Genomic DNA, 17,174 nt, shown 5'->3' with positions numbered 1-17,174 from the left:
AATGGAAGATGTAAAATATCAATTTATCTGTCTTCAATTCCCAAAGAGTTATGGCATGATTCAAAACAATTCCAGCTTAAGAAAATTCAAGTTTTTGATGGGAAATATGGATACTGTTTTACTTGTCTCTTACAGGCATTGTGTGGTGAAAAACTGTGACATATCAATTCTGTATTATTTTAATTTTTGTGCTCAGTTTTCTAGTAGTCATTTATTTCAAAGAAAAAAAGACATTTTCCACTGTCACAGTCTCTTAATTAATCTTCCCTGTTTACTGACAGTTAAGTTTTGGATAGTTAAGGATAGTTCAAGATTGCAGTTCTACTGCTTTCCTTTCCTCTTACTTTTCTATTTTTAGTAAGAGAGGGAAGCAGGCTAAATCTATCCCAGTGTTAGAGAAACACTCATAAAGCCCAATGGAATTACATACATCCAGAAAAGCATTTGTGGCACAGTAATAGCTGAGATTGTCTTCTAACATGCAGCATGCTCCCTTCCTGAGTGAATCCTTAAGCCAAAGTTGTCAGTCAGAATATTTCAGCCCCTGTGGGAAAACCTAATTTCCCACCACTAATGCAGTACTATCCAGCAACTCTAAAAATTTCCATTCACTAAACAGTAGCAAAGATCCATTATTTTCCTCTTTGTTCTCATTATAAAAATGTAGCTCACATATGGTGTGGGAGGGAAATGCTACAGAGTGCACTTAGAGGACATATATTGTTGAATTAGAATTGCCACTAAAAGTACATTTTAAAAGTCACTGAAAACAGAGTAAACCTCTATCAGCTAATGCATGAGATAGTGATCTGGTCTGATTCACACACAAATGAAATAGTCACAAGTACAGATAAAATATTCTTGGTGCATCTTAATTTTTTTCTTTGTAATCACCGTTATAAATGTATTTTTTCTGATCTTCTGTAGTAGCACCTGAATCCAGCCTCTACCCTTGACTATCAAGATTTTGAAAGTGCTATAAGAAAGATGTAGGTTTCTAAGATTGATTTTGCCAGCTTCATCTTCCTTTGTGCACTGCCATTTGGTATACACAACCAAGCAACTTGACCTTCAAACATAGATTTTTCTAGTTCCTATTCTTGCTATACAGTCATAAATTCATAGCTGTTGAGAAGACTCTTTTTTTTTTAATGCATAATTTTAGACATGATTTTTAAAAATTTATTTGTATGTAAAATAAACTCCATAGGATTTCTGTTTCTGTGGATGAGAAATTCATAGGATATTCCTCTGGACAGCAAAGTAAAATAATGAAGCTGCACTGCTAAAAATGTAAAGTCCTTTAAATACACATATACGCAACCAGTATTTCTAGACACAGTGTTCTGAAGATTTTTAAGGAGAAAACAAAGCTTTCTTTGGCTAAAGGCTTGTCCTTGAACATGAAAGGGCTGTATATTTGCTTTTGACATTGACCTGCTGTACCTGAAAAATATGTTGTAATCAGCATAAAGAATTGTTTGACTTGGGTCAGAGATTACAGATAGAAAATTTCTCCTTGCACAACTATATTTCATGTATTTTTCTTTGGTTTTTTTAAAAGGATATCTTAGTTATGCTTAGAGGGATGGAACTCCTTACTTCATATGAGCAAATGCATAAATTATCTGCTTTTCTCTCTTCTCCTCATGAAGTTTCTGAGGAATGACAGGTATTTACCAAGCCTCTGTATGAAGGCCAAATAATTCTTGGTCCCTTAAAGATTGTTCTTCCCCTGCATGGTGTATCATACCCAGTTATTCTGAGCACTGAACTCAGGCAACAGAAAAGGTCACCCTGCCCTATCAAGTGCTACTTGAACTGATGGCTTACTTGTATCCGTTCACCCTTTAAATCAGCTGAGAAGTCAGAAACTAAACCTAATGATGGGACCTTTGCTATTCTGAAAGGCAAGATTCATATGTTCAGAATCTTGTCTGTGATCTGTGCCTAGTCATGTATATATATGTATATATGTGTGTGTGTGTGTGTGTGTGTGTGTGTTTTCTATACGTGTGCTCTCTATGTGTGTGCCTACTGTGAATATATCTTGGGTTGTGGTGCTGACTGGACCAGGACACACAGATACATCTCACTATACCCTTTATATGCTGTTAAAATATGTCCTTTTAAGTGTTCTTTCAAGTTCTTTGTGCATTTGCGTGGGTATGGAGATAATAAAGGCCAGTTCAGTAGACCAAATATAGTTTATCTTCACATTTTCATAAGTGGCTTCTCTGATGCAATGTAACAATGTACATGGCTCTTACCTATAAGAAATTCTGTGGAAGGCAAAACCAGTGCTTAGGTGTGGGACTGCAATCCTAGATGGGTCACCACCATTCCAGCTCCTTCCAGGCAGCAAAACTCAAAATAAGGAATATTTATTCTCCACTGTCTTTAAGGAGTTTCAGGAAGAATATGATCTATCTTGTATTAAACCTTTCAGGGAAAAAGAAAAAAAAAGAAAAAAAAGAAAAAAAGAAAAGAGATTTTGCCTTACTCAAACTTTTAGTAGGAAAAGACAGATATTTGAGCACAACTTCAAGATTTTGCCACTACATGTGTAGTACAACTAGATAAGCTGCATGTGGAAGGCACCACAGTACACACCTGAGGAAGGTCAGTCTTTGTATGTGCAGATTGGCTGACAGTTTATGCAACGTCACATTCTGAGCCTGGCTTATTCTCTTCAAAAGTTACTTGTAGGTAATTTAGAAGGAGTGAACAGGAATTCACACAGGTCAGATGTCTCTCTTTTCTGCAATTCCCAGCTGAATCAGAAGACCTCTGCTTGGGAAAGGCTTGTAGAGGAACACTATACCCTTTTGCTGAATTCAGTCTTGGTCTCTTTGTGTGTCCTCTTCAGCTGTCTCTTCCAACCATCATCTGTGTAGCCAAATCAAAGATGCTTTGATACATCCCTAAATTTTGAGCCAGATACCCTTCTTTTGCTAAGGGCAGATCTACTCACCTAATTCATGAATTGCACAACTTTCTCTTTCAAGTTCAGACCATGAACCCAGACTGTTGAATAATTAAGTATTGTACAAACTTTAGTTCAATTGAATGTAGATGTACATCAAAAATATTCCTTATACTCATCAAGCAGTTTATTTTTGAAATGTTCTGATTTTTTTGTTCTAAATTCTTTGCATGGTGAGCACTTCATGTGACTTAGCAATTTGAGTTAAGGTTATTCAAATTACTGAAGCAGCTCTTTTGAGGTAAGAATTTTCCTTGTGTCTTCACTTAAAACACTGCAAGACCTTACCTAGCACAGTCCCCCTGCAAAGCAGAAACAATGAGGTTCAGCAGCTAGTTCTTGCCCAAAAGGTTCTACTCACTTCAGTGAGAGTGAATTTCATTCCTGGGGCTGGAATGAACAAGATTGCAACCAGTTCTTCCTTTGCTTTACAGTACCAAATGAAAGTAAAATTAAAATCCCAGGGTGCAGTTTTTAGGGCATCAGTAATATTTTTTAATAGCTAGGTTTATATCTATATATCTATATAGATATATATGCAACATTGATATCCTTTCCATGAATAGGAGCATTTCACAGAAGCAGTTGTTTAATTATCTCGATGTCCTTGAGTTGCAATTCTATTGATGGAAATTAACACAATTCTAAATAAGCAAAACTTTTTCTGGTTTTGTTTCTTTTGTCTCACTGTCTACCTGACAATTTCAACTTTTGTTTAACATCTACAATTATTGTATTACTTTGGTGAGGCAATCACTGATGACTGACGAAAACCTCCTCATGCGAAAGAAACCAAATCAGTAAACTCAAATAAATTTTCATAGGAGAGTTTCTTACTATAATTGTCAAAGGAATTTCAGCTGAACCTGGCAGCTATGCACAACGTGTTCTAAAATTACTCTCAAAATTCTTTAGTAAATAATTATCATTCACAAATGTTGACCTGTTTACAGATATTTAGAGATAAAATTTCAGTTTTCATTACATTAAAAGTGAAAACACATTTCTCCTAGGTGACTAGTTATCTATTAGATTAAATCAATTTTATTCAGGTAATATTGAGAATTTGTCTCCCCATGTAAAATAAAAAGTTGGTTTTAGTTGCAGAAATTGAGATATTTTCATTTTCTGACAAAAACTGGATTTAAAATTGAACCTTAATTATTATTGTAACATACTTTGAAAATAGAAGGTTTGCTAGTGTTTGCACCTGTTGCTGTTTCACAAATTTTTGTTCCAAAAAGCTGCATGATAAAACATGAGTAATGTCTGAACAGATGCATTTTCAGTAACATAGCAATAGCGGGAAATCTGAGGCAGAGAAGGGCAGTGATGTATTATTGTTTTCCCTCTATCAGCCTTCGTATCACCATCTGGCTTTCAATTATGGAACTGCAACAGAGTCTATTTTTTCTTTATCACCATCTGGTACCACAGTCAAGTGACAGAGTCACAGAACAAATTTAACCAAAGGTTTTAGGAATTTCAACCATTCAACTTGTAAGGTAAACAGAAGCTGAAGTGCTGCATACAAAGTACTAAAATAAACAGTCTAAGGATACAGTCACTGGAACTTGGTCAGCTTAACCTCCAGGGAGAAGAGACTGCAAAATAGCCTGGTTTTGGCCTGTCTCAACCAACAGCATCCTAGATGGTTTCTGGGACAGCACAGAGTTTGGATGTGGTAACCCTTGCTTGAAGACAGTGAGATTTTGATAGCCAGAGTGAGGACAGGCCATTTATTTGCCATCTAATCCACAGAACAGCCCCCAGGATTATTTAATACATTAGAACAAGAGTCCCACTGCTTGGAAAAAATGATGCTGTTGTTCATACCCATCCAAAATATGACGAGGACAGACATCAGATTTTGCTTTTGTTTACCAAGTGACCGAAGTCTTGCAGTTGCTAGCATGGGATTATTATGTAATGCACGAATGGTTTTGGAATATTTCTATCTCCATGTGAAGAATCTTGATGATGGCAGAAATGGCTCTGTGTTAGAGAAACTGTTTTGAATGCATGACAATTTTGTTAAAATTAATATCTTCAACACTGCTCAGTGAATACTGCCAAAAAGTGGATGCTTAGTTAAATATAAATTATTTCAGGTATGAAAACTGTGTGATGGTTTGGCTGGGATAGAGTTAATTTTCTTCACAGAAGCTGCTATTAGCTTATGTTTACATTTGTGAACAGTGTTGATAGCACAGGGATGTTTTTGTTACTGCTGAGAAGGGCTTACACAGAGCCAAGGCCTTTGCTGTTCCTCACCCACCCTACCAGTGAGGAGGCTGGGGGTGCATAACAAGAGGAGAGCGGACACAGCTGGGACAGCTGACCCCAACTGACCCAAGGGATATCCCACAGTATATGTCATTATGTTGAGCGTATGAAGATGTGGGAAGAAGGAGGAAATGGTGGATATTCATAGTGAAAACGTTTGTTTTCCCAAGTCACCAGTACACGTGATGGAGCCCAGCTTTCCTGGAGGTGGGTGAACATCTGCCTGAGGATGGGAAGCAGTGAATGAATGCCTTGTTTTGCCTTGCTTGTGTGCACGACTTTTGCTTTACCTATCAAACAGTCCTTATCTCAACCCACAATTTTTCTCAATTCTACTCTTAAAATTCTCTCCCCAAACTGACTGTGGGGGAGTGAGTAAGTGGCTGTGCGGTGCTTAGTTGCTGGCTTGGGTTAAATCACAGCACACTAAAAATAAATTGCATTTATTCATTACAGTATTTTAAAATTCTTCCCACAAGCCCTTTTTTCTAAGACACTAGAAACATACCCCATTATTTATCAACTAGCATCGTACTTAGGACTTTCATGCAGGTACAAGGCATACTCTGTTAGCTTTTGTTCACAACATGCTTTCTTGCATGTACCTCACATTCTTCAAATTAAATATATGTATTTTAAATAAAAGTATTGACAGGATAACTAAAAACTATGTCAATATTTAAAAAGAGGTTAACATAAAATGTTAAACAAATGCTGGAAGTAATGGTATATGCAACTGGCCTTAGGCTGGCCACTTAAATTGCCCTCTCTTCAAGAAATGACAAACAATGTCACAATTTTTTTTTCCTTATCTGTCAGCAAAGCTATTGCTCTTCCTGCTTTATGTGTATGACAAGCACTAGAACTTTGGTCAAATTAGCCCTAAATAACATGTTATGATTTAGAGAAGCTTTTGAACAGCAACAATAGCTACATCCTGTTCTTTAGAAGAGTATGAATGTTCTGTAGCTGAGAAAAATTGCTGAGTGAAAATGTTAATTTTGAAAATTCAGGTTGGCTTCACCTGTGAGATACTCCTATTTTACACTGGTAAATTACATCCTCTTAATGCTATTGACATCATACTTTTCATAGAAATTGGAGCAAAGTAACAGTGAATAAGATCCAAAAAACAATTTGAGAAAATGATAAGCTAGTTTTCTTTCAGCTAGATTTCTTTCAGCTAGATTTCATATGATTGTGATTTAAGAACAGTTCAGTACTTTTTTGAAGTCTTTCTACCTCCAACATTCATGCAATCCTCAAATAAAAAGGAAGTACATAATGCCCCTCTACGTCCATCTTCTATTAGCTAGAACAGGTGAACAGGAATGCATTATATCTTTACTTTTCTGAGAGCTTATGTTTACTACAGCCCTGCTTCTGAACAAAGAAATAGGTGGGTAATTAAGCACAAAAGACAATGCATCATTTCTGTGCAGTCAGAGATGCATCTAATTCTGGCCTTTCCAGCATTTAAGAGAAGAAAATGGTGCGTACCTTCCATCTTTTGAGAGCTGGATGTGTAGCAATCGTGCATTGCAGTTATACTGCTGTCTTCCTACTGGTATTTAAGAGGGATTGTTTCTCATCCAGAATTATTTGGTGTCCTCTAAAAATTAAATTTCTGATTTGTAGTTTCTAAAGACATGATTCATACCTGCTGAATATTTTTTAACATAACGGAGACACTTTACAGGTGATTAGAAGTAAAAGATAGTGAAATATTCACCTCTGTGATGAAAAAAAGAACACAATATTTATCAGGTCAGAACATATTAAGAGTAAGTAGTGATATATAGCCATATATTTTATGAAACCTCCTTCCCCGCTGAGTGATGCTTGGGGCAAGGGGGTGGTCTACTACAGTGAAAACTTGCATGGCTAGGAAGAACTCAGGGATTCCCACTAGGGAGCTACTGCAGCATGTACAAAAACTATGCAGAACTACAGGATAGTATTATTTTGATAAACATCATGATTTGAACTCACACATATGTGATTGTGATGATTCTCCCACAGCACATCTCATGCCACTAAACTTAAAATTGCATCTATTTTGCCACAAAAATGTGGGTCCTGTTCATGCAGCAATTGTGCTTCCAGCACAAGTCCTTTTCTCCTCAGCAAAGAGCATCGCCTTTGGCATGAATGGCAAGTCCCACCTTCCCCACCTGCTAGGCAGCACACCCTGTCCACAGTTAGAAGAGCCACACAACACCCGATGCCCACCCTTCAGTTCTGGAGATTTAGCCACTGTTTGCAGGTTTTTCTTTACATGCAAAGACACTGCAAGTACTGCTTTAAATGAATGAAGCAGCGTCTCATTATACTCCATGAGTACCTTTAATTCAACAGAACATTTGTTAATTCCACTCAAACCACTTCTCAAACAGAAAAATGGAGGAGATGTGCTAGTAAAAGCAGCTGAGCTGAGAAGATATTAGATCTTGAATGAAACTAGTGGCAGTGTTAGAAGTATGTCATGGAAAAACAATCTTTGATTTCCAATTTATTTTTTGAGTTCTCTTTTGGGGTTAGGAATAATTTTATATTGTCAAAGGATACTAATTTTTCAAAATATTTTTTTTTTCACAAGAAATTGTAAATTAGTATGTGAGCAGCATTTTTAAAATACATGTATTTTGAAAACACTTAAAATTTGAAGTTTTGAGTTCATTTATCATTGAAAGTGCTTTTTGGAAACTTTAAACAATATACTCATATGCATATGTGGATGCTAAACCATTTTTTTTCTTATTTAAATTTTCTTTAATGTATTTATTGCTCTTTGTAGATAGAGATATACATAATGATAAGGCCCAAACCATGATTCAGCCTATGATTTCATCCTACCTAGATGCCAAATAATATGCTAAATACCGGGGCAAAAACACCCATGAGAACACCATAGTGAGCCCCGATCTTCAGAGATTTATAAGGCTTAACATTTCTATAAATCTGAAAAAACCTATTGTAGATACCAAAACCAATAGGAACAGCACCGTTTGAATTTTTGCTACAGAAACCTCTGAGTGCCAGTACACTGGCTGAAGGAAATCTTTACAGGACAGCTAAAAATAGCTAAAGAATTTTGATACATTTAATATTTCATGTAAAATAATCAGATTCAAAGATTATTTAATTTCATTTGAAGAGGCACTGTAATCTTTACTTACAATACAGTTGAAAGTAAATGCATAATAATTCTAGTTTCTATAGGAACTACTTTTTCAGAGCTAATTACAAAGGAAGTATGATTGTGATCTTCTTTTTCCTTCCTTTTCAAGACCTTATAGCAAAATAGAAGTACAACACCCTCTCAAAGTCCCTTCCAATTAAAGAGCTAATGGGTGCTTTTGAAAATGCTTTTAGGTTGTGTTATGCATATACTTCCCTAGCGGAAAAAAAAAGTCTGATCACCTTCGATTTTTATATGGAGACCTGATTGAAGAGACAGCAGTACAGAAACATTTGATTTTTTGTTGTGCAATGTTGTTTCATCTCTTCTGAAAGCCAAATACCTACACGTGAAAGAAAATGGCAAGCTTATCAAGCTGCATTAAGGTTGGGCATCTTACTGCAAAAGTACATTTTGTGATTCACAAAATATGCACAGTACATTGAACAGACCATTACAACTGTGATTTGACTGAAGAGACACAGAAGAGTTATTAAAGCTTTTCATTGCTCCATCATTTAATGAAGTTCCCTTTGGTGTTCCATTCTGCTTAAGTTTCAGTCACTAATTTTTTCCAGATTTCACCTGCAGCATCTCCTTTCTTCAGGAAAAACTCCAAGGGCTCCAGTGATAACCTTAGTATTTTCCTGTTTCTATTTTTAGTCTGTAGTAATTCAGTCTTTATGTACAGCTATGTTGCTTTGTCCTCCCCTTAGAGTAACATTCAAAAGGTGGCAGTGTTCAGAAGAGACTCTCATTTCTTGTCAGTACACTTCTTAGAGTAGATGCACTACTTTATGTTGCTGTTTATATACCTTCAGAAAAATTACACTGAACTGGCAAATTTTAGAAACTGCTATATGCAATATAAAATTTTACTGGGTATGAAAACAGCAGCGCAATTTCTTCAGAATAGCAATCTCTTTGTGCTACTAGCACTCCACAGAAATCACAGACAGCAATGTTTTGTGGATTCTTTTTTTTTTGTTTTTAACTAACTACAGTTCAATAGCTGGGATTCAGTATTAATTAATGTCTTTGGGTACTCAATTTGAGACGTGTTCAAGGAACACTGCATTATGCTGCCAGTGTTTTAAAAAAATGGGTTAATTTGAAAAATTCAGTGAGTTAATTGCTTTTGAATCCAGATGACAGGGTGTTTATTTTATAAAAAATAAAACCAGGTACCATTTTACTGTGTTCTCCCAACTTTGCAGGAACTCTCAATTATTTAATTATGGATTATTCCTTCCTATTGTTTCTCCCTATAATTTAGTATAAGCCATAGTCCTCCTGAGTGGATATTTAGCATCATTCTGGATTAACAGTACTTCATTTTATTGATGAGCGCATTATGTGTATAATAGCATGAACAGATGTTGGACCAACATCAAGATACTTCTCTTTAACCAAAGTTATTTATCAGTGGCTAAAGGTAACTAGCTGAACTTTCGTTTGTCTCCATCTTTGGGTGGTTTATGCCACAGAAGGAGCCAACAGGAGGTCTTGGTAAGACTGAAATAACACTGAAGCTGACTGAAGAAGCTAAATGGAAAATCTTCTGCTGCAAAGACAACAATTTTCTTATCTCTGAAGTATAGCTATCTACCAGGTCTACTGCTTGGAATGCTATTTGAAAAAAAAACAAAACAAAACAAAACACCAAACAAACACATAACCTTGGACATTTGTGGCAAAAAAATAAAGGACTATGTTTAATTTGTGTTAGCTTCCTTTATTCTAAGTCTTCCACTTCCAACATAGCATGTCTGGGTTATGTATGTTTTCATTTACCTCCCACCCTGCTATGTTAGCAAAAAGCTGTGCAAACTGTGTATATGCAGGCATTTGTGCATTTGTGAAAGTGAAGGGAGAATGCAAAATACTTCATAACTCACAGTTACTATTTGATTCTGTGTAACTTTCATGTCACTGCTCCTACCGGTAAGAGAAAATCATTCAATGTATCAATTTTTCATCAGTTTTAGAACATGCAGGTCTCTGAGGATTGCAGCCTCCAGACAGCCTTCTATGGACAGGGATATGACAGGGATACGATTTGCTGCCAGTACAAAAAATTAAAAAGAAGTAACGGGTCATTCTTAGAATCATCTTAGGGACTTGGTATTGCTGTTCCTGAATTGCTCAATGTAATCCTGACACTCCACGTCCTCCATTAAAAAATGTGTTAAATCCAACTATTTCAAAGAGTAAAAAGAACGCAGAGTGGGGTACGGAGCTCCAAACCCCATGCAGCACTGACTTCCCCAAGTGCAGGGAAGAAAGGGGCCAGCAACAGCTCTTCCAGCATCAAAAGCAAGCCAAGCAAGCGACGAGAAGGCTGGAGACGCCCCCACACCGCGGTCAGCGTCCTCTTCGCAGCACGGTCCCAAGGAAGCCTCGGAAGCAGGTGCCTGCAGAACACAAGGCCGACGGCGACGGTCACCGCTCCGCAGCCGCACCCCCGTCCTGTCGAGCCGCGCCAGACCCCAGCCAGCCCTCACCCGCGGGGCCTCCCCGAGGCGCCGGCGCCCCCTCGCCGCGCCGGACAGTGCCCTCCTCTCTCCCGCTGCCTCTCCCGGAGCGTGCCCCGAGCGGCGCCGTCGGGCGCGCAGAGGGACGAACCGCACTCTCCGCACCGCGCCGCTCTTGAAATGGCTGCTCAGCCGCGCGGGTCTCCCCCTCCTCCGCGCCCCCCGCTCCCGGGGGGACACACCCCCGAACCGCGGCACCCCGCGGAACCGGGGCGCTCCGACCTCCGCGCCGCGGAGCCGCCCTGCTCTCCCCGCAACGCGGCGGGGCGGGAGCAAGACTGGAAGACGGGGGATCACCCGCGCCGGGGAGGCGGGGGCACCGCGTCTTGCGGGGTTGCGGGGGCGCCGCACGCGCTCCCTCCTCACGGCGGGGAGGGTTAATAAAGGCCGGCGGCCGCCTGCCCACGGCCGGGGGTGCCTCTCCGCGGCCGAGCGGCGACCGGGGTAGGGGAAGCTCGCCCGCCACTCCGCGAACCGCTCTGCCTCCCCGAGGTGCCGCCGCTGCTTCGGCGGGACTCGCCGGCGAGTGAGCCGCCGCGCGGAAGGAGCCGCTCCGCCTCTGACAGAGACGCGCCCCCTCCTCCCCTCCCCACCGCCCGCCCGCCCTCACCTCGAGCTGGCGCTGCCTCCCCGCGCTGCCGCCGCCGCCTCGCCCGTTCGCCACTGCGCCCCGCTGCTGTCCCCTTGGCGCCTGGCCCCGCCGAGGGGCAGGTGGCCAGCCTCGCCCCCGCTGCCCGGCTGCGGCTGCAGCATCTCTCGTCCCCCGCCGCAGGGAAGTCGCAGCGGCGATTACCGAGCGGGAGGAGAGGACAGGAGAGGAGTGGAGCCGCCGGCGGCTCGGGCAGCGCGCTGCGTCTGGGTCTCCGGGGATGGACTGGGCTTCATCCTGCGCCTCAGGCTGCCCGCGGAGAGGAGGGCGGTGATCGTCCGCCTAGCCCGCCAGGGAGGAGAGGGACCCCGGTTAAATGTCACGGCTCCCCGTCCGCTCCCCGCCGCCACCCCGCGCATCGCTCACCTCGGGAGGGGGCTGTGAAGGTGGCGGCAGAGGCAGCCCCGGCTGCGGCGCGCCCAGCCGCCGCTCGCCGTGAGGGAGAGCCCCGGCAGCCGCCAGGTAAGCGACGGACACCCTCCCGGTGCCGTCGGGGGTGGAGGCCGAGGGGAGCCCGCCCGTGAGGGCAGAATAACTTTCGGGGCGGGGGGGGGAGGCCCTCTGGAGGGGAAGAGGAGATCGCGGCGTGGGGTCTGCGCCTCCCGTTGTGAGGGCTGCGGTGGGCGATAGCCGGCGGGACGCGGCGCAGCAGAGCCCTCCACTGCCGCCCGCCCGGGCCGGCCTCGTCGCCGGCCCCCCGAGGGCTCTTGGATGAACGGCGGACGGCGCTGCCCACCTGGCAGCGGGGGGTGGTGGAGGGGTGTGTGTCGGGCTGCCCCAGTCGGGGGTTGGGGGCACGGGACGCCGTGCCCAGCATCACACCTTCCCTGGGGAAGAGCTTTCCCCGCCGGGCGGGGAACCGTGCGATGGGAGCAGGAGTCCTGCGGGGTCTCCGAGAGACGTGACACAAACACAATAGTCCTTTGTCGCCAGCGAAGAGGCTTCCACACCTGTGTCCGCTGCCGTGGTGGATGTGGTCGCTGGAGTACGTGCATCAGTAAAGTGGGTCTTGGGGGGTGATGGTGGTGGTGTACGGTGAAGGCACTGTTTTACCTTCTGCACAGCAAATCCACAATAGCCCCCCCTTTAAGGGAGCAGCTCGAAGTACATGCAGGTGCTTCTGAACATACCTGGAAGAAAAATAACGGCAAGAAAATCATCTACCATTTCATCATTTGTCCAGTCTTGAGTCTAAAATATAAGGTTTTGCAAGTCCTGTTCTATAGATGCTGGAGTAAGCATCGAATGTTCTTAAGCATTTTCCCCTCTAGCTTTCCTTGCCCAGCAAAGAACTGCAGTGTGTTTTTATTACATGCTGCTATGTTAAAATACTGTTCTTTCAAAAAACTTTCTCATTTAAAAAGAAAAACCTCTCATATATAAAGGAAAACGTCTGAAGTCTGAATGCTTCAGAAATAAATTATATGTGAACTTGCATTGCTTGCCAAGTGCTGGGTGGTGGTGGTGGGGGCAGAAAGAAGCACACAGCTTTTCTGTGCCTTTGTCATGAAAATGAGCCATGCAGTCTTTATTTCAGTCAAAACTATAGCACTAAGGGAATGGAAGTGAAAATTAGTTTGCGTAGCATTCATGGAGGTAAGCCATAACCTGTAAAGCATGAACACAATAGTTCTGAAGCCTTACCCCACTTTTTACAGTGACACATCTGGAATTGACAGATCCACAATGTACAGTATGTGTAAGATTTTACCTCACACCAATGCATAAGCCCTAAAATAATTATATAACATTTAACTTATCATTCAGACCTACAACAGCTGCCTCCACATGGAAAAAAAAAAAAAAATTTGCTAGGAGGTAGAATGAAAGGATATGCTTTCCTGAGCTTCTACCTTCCAGTGAAAAGCTCAAAATTAAAAGAGATGGTCTCTGTTCCTTCTGTATGCAATCAAGGCACTAGCACTTCCATTAGAGGCTACACCCTTTCCAGGAAGTGTTTCATTGCAGAGTTGGAGCAGCTGTGTGGTCTACTTTGCTACATAATGGGCCACACAGAAGAGTGCACTAATGTCAGTATGTTCCTACTCCTACTATGTATATATATGTGTAAATATTCCAGTCAAAATGGGATTTGGCGTTTTTTCTTCAGATCATCACTTTAAATGATTGACTCCTCAGCTACTGTGCCACCTCCTTATTTTTCTTGAAAAGTAGTGATTTTGACAGTAGCTAATATATATGCATCAGAACAGCGATACTATTCTTTTTAGGTAAACAGAATGTCCTTGAAAACTGTTTACTGCTCTGAATTCCCTCTTCAGAGAGTAGGAATAACACCTACATAGACTGAACAGCGCAAGGTGTGATCGGCTACATAGAAACAGTGTGGTTTGGTAGTATAACAGGTATCAGATCTTTTGTTACTGTTCTAGAATCCAGACATTCTGCGAAAGGGCTCTAGGAGGAAATGTTATCCTGCGTAGTAGCAGCAAGAGGTGAAAAAATACAAAGTATTAGAGAAGCTTGTTAGGTTAAGCAGCTATCCGCAAGTACTGTGATTAATACTACGCTGGCACGCCACTGTGAACTAATACCAGGATTTGGGTATCCTGCAGTTAAGAAAAAAGACCAAAGTAACTTGCCCTTTGTAGTTCTGAAGCTGTATCATTTTTCTCCAATACAGACAGTTAAGGAGGTCTGAAGATTGGGATATTAGTGCCTCTGTGCCGAGTTTAGCAATGTAAGTCTCTGTTAGTGCCTTTTCATATCTTGTCCCTTCAAATAACATAAACACCGGGTGGGTGTGGTTATTGGAGAGGGTATTGATAAGGATCCTAGGAGGATTCCTGTGGTGATTTTTCTAAGTCATGCTGATATGATTGCTGCCTGTTTTTAAAGGTTTTGGCTTTTTGTTTGTGTACCTTTTAACTGCGTAAACCCTAGTGAATAAAGTGGGGAAACAAAGGTTAAGGAGTTCTGAAGGGTCTGTATGTAGCTGTCTGTTGGTTCTTTGGCTTGTCCTTTGTGAGAAGGTGGATTTCCTTATAGCTGTTGCTGGTGGTTAAAAATTCAGATGATGAACAAGTGGAGGGATAAATGGATCAATTTCAGTAAATTTGTATGATACTAGGGATGTGTATTGCTGCATTCTCCTATTGCAAATTAGCTTATTTGGCTACTAGTACTATGATACAGTATGCTGAGTACATTCTAATTCTCGTGCTTTCTCTTCATTTTTTTGTACAGATATTCAGGAAATTTAAGAAAATTCTATTTCTAATTAGTCACTGATTGACATGCCTCTGTCATAAGGCTGATTTGGCTAAGCTCTGTCTAATTATGAATCTTTATAAATTATTGCTCATTTCTAATTAGTACAGTGACTAGTTTAACTGTTTAGTTTCCAAAATGTATTCAGCTCAAGAATTTTCAGCCAGACACTTTTTTTTCACTTAATTTGAAAGCATAAAATCAAGATTTTTCTTCTTTCCTGGAGAGTGTGGCCTCTCTGTTACCTCAGAGAAACATTCAAATAAATGAGATAACTCTGTAAAGAATGGAACTGAAATATTTGAAATTTATAGACATTGGTCCTCGAGATATGCAATATACCAATCAATGTTTTCTGTGCTGAGATATCAATATTATTCCCCTGAGATATGTTGAGTAGAATTCATATTTGATCTGCTTGCCATCTCATAAGCCTTTAGATACCTGGCTACAGTTTCATTTCTTAATGATGAAAATCTCTGGAGACAGGAAACACAGAAGATAAACTGTCATCAGTGTTGTATAATGACATTTTGCTGGCCCATTTTCTGTTGATAAAATGCAAATCTTGTGACTTTTTTTTTCTCTCAGTGACTATACTATGAAGCAGTAGTTCACAAGATTATTTATAAACATACCAATCAGAGCTGCTATTTGATTAAAGTCTAATTTCTCATTCACTTTGAAACTGGAAGTAGATATTTCTATCAGCAGATTATAGGTGAGTCTTGTTATTTATCAATATATTGTTAGTGTTTTCAGCTTGATTACTATTATAAGAGTCCTATTAGGTCAGTGTGGATATTTAGTGAATATCTTGTCTGTGAGGTGGAGTTAGTGGACCATTTAACCCATCTTCCAGAAATACTCCTAATTACATGAAAATAGAAGTAAGGGTGCATTGAAATTAATATTTTATTGAAGGTGAACATATTTTAAACTGCTTCTTACTATTGGTTAGCACTTCTGCTAACATTTCTCTTATTCCTTTTGTAGTAGGCAAGGGTTGTAAGGAAACACCAAAATTATGCCTGAGCTGGTGTTTTTTAAATGGCGTAGCCAAAGTAGGTGATTAAAAAAAAAAAAGAAATCAGAAGACTAAATGTGTCTGAAGGAAATGGATATCTGGATTTCTGTCTAATGATCCTATTACATTTCCTAAAAAGAAAGAAAATGGAGAAAATTGGGTTTTAGTTGGACAAAAAAAGTGACAAAATTTATTAGCTGTCAATCTCAAAATTAAAGTTGCAACGAAAGAAAAAAAAAAGTAGAGTATTTGCAAACTTTTGTCATCATTGGAAATAAACTATAATGTATTTCAATGGAGTAAACAGAATCATCTTCAACAGAAATATTTGTCTATATAAAAATATCTCATCATTGTGGAGTTTTTTGGATTAACTGCAAAATGTCTGTCCTTTGGACAGAATAAAGAAGAATAATTATCCTACAGTCCTATTTCTTTTTGTTTAGCTAGTATTCATACAACAGTAACTATGATTAATGTTTTATAACTTTTAATAAACACATTCTATTTTTACTTTTTTTTTTTAAATAAAATTTGCATGGCTTCTTTAAGCCATTTTTCTTCAGGTGAAGAGAGATTCTTTTAAAAGGTAAAAAAAAAATCAGATCTATCCTGTAAAACTATAGGTAAGATGTCTTAAGTCTTACCTTTTTGTATTTGAAGTTATACTTTAGAAAATTGCATTTGTTCTGATACTCATGTTTAACGCCTAGGAACAACCAGTGGTCATTTGTTAAGATTATAGGAACTTAATAGTGCTCTGCAGCCCTCACTTCTTACCATTCCCCAGCCTCAATAATTTTAAGTAGACTTATCTTCAGTGTTGAATACTTATAAGAGCCATGGGGTGGCATTTACTGAGGCAGGCCAAAGGCCATCTTTGAGCTGTACAAATGCAGAGCTCCATCTCTAAGGGAAGAGTGGGATTTCCTGGACTCCCCTCCCTAGAGTTTTTTGTGTAAATAGGAGAGTAATATGGGGAACCACATCACTAGAGAGACCAAATTGTCTGGCCTTAGAACAGGACTGCTACTTAGACTGTCATCCTCTGTTCACTTTCCAACTTGCAGATTATGCTTTCCTCCTATTATTTCCTTCAGGTTATCTTGTTTCTGAGAAAACACAAAGTTTTCTTCAAATGGTATTTATCTCTTGATTGCTGCAATTCATGAACTGCATTTCAACTTGTGTTTTGGTGAAGTATTTGTGGAATAGCAGTAGCTGTTAAGAATTTCATAAGAGAGGATTTTTTGAGGAAAAGCTCAGTTTGGCATTTTCAG

At 40.4% G+C, this 17,174-nt stretch overlaps 1 protein-coding gene across 7 annotated transcripts in view; it reads left to right on the top strand.

Moving 5' to 3' along the window:
- The first annotated feature begins 11,979 nt into the window (after positions 1–11,979).
- LINGO2 (leucine rich repeat and Ig domain containing 2) overlaps positions 11,980–17,174 on the top strand; it is a 513,818-nt gene continuing 508,623 nt past the window's right edge. For all 7 annotated transcript variants that reach the window (XR_007200991.1, XR_007200990.1, XR_007200989.1 and 4 more), the window contains exon 1: positions 11,980–12,098. The gene's annotated coding sequence lies outside the window, so the exon portion shown is untranslated. The remainder of the gene's footprint in view (positions 12,099–17,174) is intronic.

Source organism: Corvus hawaiiensis, chromosome Z (genome assembly GCF_020740725.1).
Source record: "Corvus hawaiiensis isolate bCorHaw1 chromosome Z, bCorHaw1.pri.cur, whole genome shotgun sequence".
NCBI classification, from domain to species: domain Eukaryota; kingdom Metazoa; phylum Chordata; class Aves; order Passeriformes; family Corvidae; genus Corvus; species Corvus hawaiiensis.
Note: the sequence above shows the minus strand (reverse complement) of the source record. Positions and strands in the feature narration are given on the sequence as shown.